General features: G+C 51.5%; 1 non-coding gene across 1 annotated transcript; it reads left to right on the top strand.

Annotated features, from left to right (window-relative positions):
• Positions 1-3,532: 3,532 nt before the first annotated feature.
• On the top strand, positions 3,533-3,605 carry Trnat-agu (transfer RNA threonine (anticodon AGU)). Its single transcript has one exon. It is a non-coding gene; the product is annotated as a tRNA-Thr (tRNA).
• The last annotated feature ends 3,697 nt before the right edge of the window (positions 3,606-7,302 follow it).

Genomic DNA, 7,302 nt, shown 5'->3' with positions numbered 1-7,302 from the left:
CTGAGATCCATTGACGAAAAATACCGTGCGTGGCGCAGTCTGTCAAGGGAGTCGTCGATTCGCGGTAGCGGGTAAACATCCTTCTTGGTGACTTGGTTTAGCTTGCGGTAGTCGACACAGAAGCGTAGACTACCATCTTTCTTCCGCACCAGAACAACAGGAGAAGCCCAGGGGCTTTGCGATGGCTGTATGACATCGTCCTCCAGCATTTGTTTTACCTGGTCCCTTATAGCGTCTCGTTCCTTGGGAGAGACACGATACGGATTTTGGCGAACAGGTCTCCCATCGTCCATGGTAATGATCCGATGCTTCGTAAGGGGCGTTTGTCGTACCTTGGTTGTAGAAGAGAAGCAATCAGTAAACTGTTGTAATAGCTCCAGCAGGCATTTTTGCTTCGTGGATGGTAGACCAGGGCATATGTCGAAGACGGAGGGTTCACCGCCACCTGGCGCCGTTTCGGCCTGTAAGGCTAGACATTCTAAGTTTTCTTCAATGTTCTCAAAGCGTGCTACGGCGGTTCCTTTCGAGATTTGCTGGCGTTCGTTGCTGAAGTTCGTTAGAAGTACCTCGGTGCAATTATCCTTTAGGTGCACTACTCCTCGCGCGATCGAGATGCCACGGGTAAAAAGAAGGTCACTTGTTGCTTCAACTATCCCATCACCACACCAGGAACCCTCGCACTTCACGGAAACCAAGGCGCACGACCTCGGCGGCAAGACGACGTCTTCATCTACTATACGCAAGGTCGACGAGCATTGTTCGTAATCGAGGTCTCGAGCCGTGACGTCGGTAGAGAATGTGACTTGGCGCTCTGGGATATTAATAATGGCGTGATATTCTCGCAGAAAGTCCATTCCCAAGATAAGGTCTTTACAACACTGGGGAAGGATGACGAAAGTGCCGACAAAATTCGTCTTACTTATACAGATTCTCGCAGTACACTTGCCCGTTGGCGTCATTACATCGCCTCCTGCGGATCGAATCTGTGGCCCAGTCCACGGCGTTTTTACCTTTCTGAGCTTGTCTGCGAGTCCTTGGCTCATTATCGAAAAATCTGCGCCAGTGTCCACCAGAGCAGTTACTTCCTGCCCGTCGATTAAAACAGAAAGATCGGCGCTCACCACTTCATCAGCGCATTCTTCCGCCGTACGCCGATCGACTGCCGGCGACATTGGAGGGTCTTCGCAGCTTCCATCGGCAGCAACCTTGCCTCCAGAGGTTGCCGGTTCTAGTTTCCCCGGTGGGGACTTGGAGACCTCCCCCTTGACGCATCCTGAGAGCTTCGACGATTGAACGAAGTGTTCAAGCGAGCTGGCGAGGGCGAGCGTGGTCGCTGTCTCACAGACTGCTCTTGCCTCGCCGCGAGATAGGCGTCGATTTCAGGTGGTCGTTCCCCGAAACGAGGAGGGTGACGAGCGGTGGGTGAAAAACCGGCAAGTCCAATCTCGCGGTATGGGCAGCGACGGTAAACATGACCCGCCTCACCGCAGTGGTAGCATAGCGGTGTTTGGTCTGCGGTGCGCCATACGTTGGTCTTGCGTATCGGTGGCTGGAAGATCGGCTCAGTGCGGGACCATGTCCCAGAGGGCGGCTTTCGTTGCGTTGGGAAAGAGGGCCGTGCAGACGACGGACGACCCAGGGAATTCGCATAGCTCACTTGTAAAACTTCGTGGCTGGGTTCACGTGGGACAATCGTTTGACGAATCTCTTCGCGGACGACCTCAGCGATGGTAGCAATGGCTGGCTGCGAGGAACTCGTGGTAAGCTTCCTCAGTTCTTCTTGGACAATGCTCCGGACGAGGTCACGCAGCGAATTTTCGTTGGCTGGTGAAACAATGGCGGCGTGCGCAGAAGTCGCATTGTCCATTCGGTTGTATTGGCGCCAGCGATCCCGCAGCGCTCGTTCGATGGCCGTAGCTTCTTTTATAAACTGCGGCACAGTCTGTGGCGGGTTTCGCACGAGTCCGGCAAAGAGCTGCTCCTTCACGCCGTGCATAAGGTACCGGAGCTTTTTCGGCTCGGACATGTCGGGATCGGCTCGGCGAAAAAGGCGCGCCATGTCCTCAGCGAACATTGCCACACTTTCGTTTGGCTTCTGCACGCGCGATTCAAGGAGCTGCAATGCGTTGTCCCGACGATCTGCGTTCGGAAATGCCTCGCGAATGTCGTGACGGAAGTCGTCCCACGTTCGAAGGCTTGCTTCATGGTTCTCAAACCATATACGGGCGCCGTCTTCTAGCGAGTAGTATACGTTTCTTAGTTTGTGGACGGCATTCCAGAGGTTGCATGAAGCGACTCGTTCGTACTGGTCTAGCCAGTCGTCGACGTCTTCGTACACTTCGCCATGGAAGCTGGGTGGCTGCCGAGGTTGTTGGAAAATCACCTGTGAGTTGTTGGACTCCATGGTTTGCGTTTCGCGAGCTTGACGTGCCTGAGCGTTCCCGGGCATGAGGCCGAAATCAGGGGTTAGGCCCAGAAGGCGACGGCTGCTGCGATGGACGGGCGTGTCGATGAGATGAGGACTGACGGGGCTAGATGAGCGGCTGCCGGTAGGACTGCTGGACATACCCCGCACCTACCAGTGTTCCGTTGCAAGAAGGGCAGCAGGCGAAGTTGGGGCAAAGGCAAACGGAGATTTATTCAGGCGAACTTGTGCCTCTAGAAAGAAAGCCACCAAAAAGACGTTGTCTCACGCGAAGCGCCGATCAGCCAAATCAGCGTTCCAAAGCACGAGCCGTTCCACGAACTCTTCTACACGCGCCACGTGGAGGAGCCTTTCGTCGTCGTCGTCTTCGTGGCTCCGTCTCATAGCAGACGCACTCGTGAAAATATATATATATATATATATATATATATAGCGAATCAGAATAGGAAATGAGGGGCTCGTAGAAATAACACAGAAATAAGGGTTCCCAGTCAAGAAAACCTCGGAAAGCAAAGGGTAGGATGTGGTAGGTCATTGAACCAGATAAATAATTAGAAAAGAAATAAAGAAAGCGGAGAAAAAATGCCGGCCAGGTGGGATCCGAACCCACGACCTCCAGAATACCGGTCTGGTGCGATAACCACTACGCTACCGGTGGGGCGATTTGTTACTCCGCTTTCTGGGGTATTTATGTCATTTTTTTTTTCTGCAGTCTTGATTTTTCCTCCGCTTTCTTTCTTTCTTTCCAAATTCTTTATCTATTTCAAAGACATACCACATCCTCGCCTTTGCTTTCCGAGGTTTTCTTGACTGGCAACCCTTAATTCTGTGTTATTTCTACAAGCCCCTCATTTCCTATTCTGATTCGCTACATGCATAGCGAATGCCTCTGTTCTAGCATCTTGGTGCCATAGGAAGCTTAATTAAGAGGGTTCAACGCTGGTTGACCACTCTCGACGTGTCGTAGACACACGAGTCACGGCCCGGGGATTAAAAAGAAGGTCCCCTTCACCTCGAGAAGTCAGAGTGGCGCTGGTTACCATCCCCAAGCACAGGATAAAAATTACATTGACATAAATACCACAGAAAGCGGAGAAGAAAAACGTCCCGCCGGTAGCGTAGTGGTTATCGTACCAGCCCAGTATTCTGGAGGTCGTGGGTTCGGATCCCACCCGGCGGGCGTTTTTTCTTCACTTTCTTTTTTTTCTTTCCAAATTCTTTATTTGTTTCAATGACCTACCACATCCTCCCCTTTGCTTTTCGAGGTAGTCTTGATTGACTGCCAACCCTTATTTCTACGTTTTTATATATATATATATATATTGTCGTGGCCCTCTTGACATTTCACATGGCAATGCACTGGATCACCTGGTGGTCAATCCATCGTACATTTCATCTATGGGTACGAGCCGCATCAGTGGGCAAGGCAAGCCGAAGCGAAGACGGAGAGGTCGCGCAGAGACAGACTGGCTCGAGCTACGCTGGTATCCTCGGCTTCGGACTATACGCCTCATTCGTTCAAAATAGATCGCTTTTAAGCAGAGCGTGTAAATACCCCGCACCTCACCAAAAAGATGTTACCAGGCAGATGCGGGCTATTTACACGCCCTGCTTAAAAGCGATCTATTTTCAAAGAATGAGGCGTATAGTCCGAAGCCGAGGATACCAGCGTAGCTCGAGCCAGTCTGTCTCTGCGCGACCTCTTCGTCTTCGCTTCGGCTCGCCTTGCGCGACCCACTGATGCGGCACGTACCCATCGATGAAATGTACGATGGATTGACCACCAGGTGATCCAGTGCATTGACACGTGAAATGTCAAGAGGGCTGCGACATGACCCCCCTCCGGCGGAGAAGCGCCGTCTCGGTGCTTATTGAAATCGAGGGTCAGCGAACAGGTGGGGCCGCTGAGTCATACGGCTTGAGGCGGCCGACGTGGACGAGTTGAGCTGATGGGTCCAGTGACGGTGAGGAAGGAGCGGCGGGAACAATTTCGTGCGTCACAGGTGTGACCATACGCTTAATCCGATGGGGGCCTTTGAAGCGAGGCAGCAGTTTCTCAAAGAGACCAACGCGGCGGCAAGGGGTGCTGACAAGAACCAAGGAGCCGGGCGTAAAGTGGGTGGTGCGGTGTTGCTCGTCATAGCGGTGTTTCTGGGAAGACTGGGAAGCCGCGAGCTTGGCACGGGCAAACTCGCGGGCGACATCAGCGTGAGCGACAGCATCGCGGGCATATTCGGTAGCCAGAGGTGTCGCATCAGGAAGTAGGGTATCTAAGGGAAGAGAGGGTTCACGGCCGTAGAGAAGAAAGAACGGTAAATAACCGGCGGTGTCATGGCGGGATGAGTTGTATGCGAATGTAACATACGGCAAAGTGACGTCCCAATCCAGATGGTCCGCGGAAACGTATATGGCGAGCATGTCGGTGATGGTCTTGTTAAGCCTTTCCGTGAAGTCATTAGTCTGGTGATGGTAGGCAGTGGTCAGCTTGTGCTTCGTGTGGCAAGAGCGGAGGAGGTCGTCAAAAACCCGAGACAGGAAGTACCGGCCACGGTCGGTAAGGAGCTGACGGGGAGCACCGTGTTGTAGGATGACGTTGTGAAGCAAGAAATCAGCAACGTCGGTGGCCCAACTGGTGGGGAGAGCACGCGTAATAGCGTAGCGGGTCGCGTAATCGGTCGCAACAGCGATCCAGCGATTTCCCTAACGAGAGAGAGGAAAAGGGCCGAGCAGGTCCAAACCGACCTGAAAGAAAGGTTCGGAAGGAATCTCTATCGTTTGGAGCAGTCCGGCTGGGCCCAAAGGAGGGGTTTTCCGACGCTGGCACAGGTCACATGCCGTTACGTAGCGCCGGACTGATCGGTGGAGTCCGGGCCCGTAAAATAGCTTACGTACACGGTCGTAAGTTCGTGCGACGCCAAGGTGTCCAGCCGTCGGCTCGTCATGCAGCTGATGGAGGACGTCAGATCGGAGGTGTTCAGGAACAACGAGGAGCTCGTCAGGGCCGTCTGCGCGAAAGTTCCGGTGGAACAGCACGCCGTCGCGGAGCAAAAACGCGTTCAATGCAGGGTCTGACGGCATGGTGGTGAGACGTGCAATGATCGACTGCAATGATTGGTCGCGACGCTGGTGGTCGGCGATGTTGAGAAAGTCAGTTAGTGCAAGGACACAAGAATCAAGGTCGTTGTCAGCTGTATCAGGTTGGTCGACCGGTTGACGCGACAGGCAGTCGGCGTCGCTGTGGAGCCTACCAGACTTGTAGGTCACGGAGTAGTCGAACTCCTGAAGGCGTAAAGCCCAGCGACCAAGACGACCAGTGGGATCTTTCAAGGAAGCAAGCCAGAATAGGGCATGGTGGTCAGTTACCGCAGAAAAAGGCCTTCCGTATAAATATGGGCGGAATTTGTTCACGGCCCATACAAGAGCCAGGCATTCGCTTTCGGTGATCGAGGAGTTCCTCTCGGAAGGTGACAAAAGGCGACTGGCATACGCTATCACTCGTTCGAGACCGGCGTATTTCTGAACCAATACAGCACCTATGCCGTGTCCACTCGCGTTCGTGTGGACTTCGGTCGGAGCGGAAGGGTCAAAGTGCGCCAGAATAGGTGGATTAGTGAGATGATTGACGAGTGGTGAAAAAGCGGAAGCTTGCTCAGGGCCCCAGGAAAGCGGGTTATCGTGCCGAAGCAGATCCGTGAGGGGCCTGGCAATTTCAGCAAAGTTCTTGACGAAGCGCCGAAAGTAGGAGCAGAGCCCCACAAAGCTTCGAACTTCTTTCACCGATCGAGGAGCAGGGAAGTCTTTTACGGCTCGTATTTTGTCTGTATCAGGTTGGACTCCGGTAGCGTCGACGAGGTGCCCAAGGATCTTTATTTGGCGACAATAGTTGAACTTGTTGAATAGTTGAATAGCAGTTGAACTTGTGAAGATTGTAGAGAACACAAGAAAAGAAAACTTTGCACAATGTAAAAGCACGATTGTTGCCAACGTTCCAGCAAGGAGATTTGCCTTCATCAGGGCCCCTAACGACAGCAAGTCTCTATGCTGAAACGTTGGCAACAATCGTGGTTTTAACTTGTTGAAAGTTTTATTTTCTTGTATATATATATATATATATATATATATATATATATATATATATATATATCTTGAGGGAGACGTCAAAGGCAGCCGTCACCCAGAAGAGACGTCGCAGAGTCAGTCGGGACGGCGCGTTTATTCCGAGAGGCACCCGAGAATACCAGCCCGAGGAATGATGATGTGGATGGGTATGAGAAACAGATGAGGTGCGACATGGTGATGATAATGGTCTTGAGAAGCAGACGGAGTGCAATGTGGAGTGGACACGAAAGTAGCAGGCACCTTCTATGTGTCCTTGAAGCGAGGAATTTCGTAGCTTACACACAAATGCTCACAATATATATATATATATATATATATATATATATATATATATATATATATATATATATATATATATATATATATTTATACATACATATATATATATAATTAATTAAAGTCACCGCGAAAAACATATCAATATTTAATACGACGTTTCGGCTGGAAACCAGCCTTTTTCAAGTGAAGTACATAGGTCGAATACAGGGTATATGTAGGCTCGCAAGGAGCGCTGTGAGCACGTGGACAAGTTATTTCAAAAGTGAACAAGAAGGAAGTGCAGCAAGAAACAAGTGGAAAGAAACGTACTGCACGACTGGGCGCGCAGGTAATCCATCGCAATATACAACGCGGCGAAAAGCAAAAGCGAGCCGCTTAGGAAGCGTGTTTCCTTCAGCCACCGCCCACCCACGCACAGCAATATTAACAAAAGTAAACAAATAAGGAAGGGGTACTGGGCATCTTACTCCAAAAGTGTG

This window comes from Haemaphysalis longicornis, unplaced genomic scaffold (genome assembly GCF_048455015.1).
Source record: "Haemaphysalis longicornis isolate Haplotype H1 unplaced genomic scaffold, Haemaphysalis longicornis Haplotype H1 scaffold_11, whole genome shotgun sequence".
NCBI lineage: Eukaryota > Metazoa > Arthropoda > Arachnida > Ixodida > Ixodidae > Haemaphysalis > Haemaphysalis longicornis.
The sequence above is the reverse complement of the archived record's forward strand: the minus strand, read 5'-3'. Positions and strand labels throughout refer to the sequence as shown.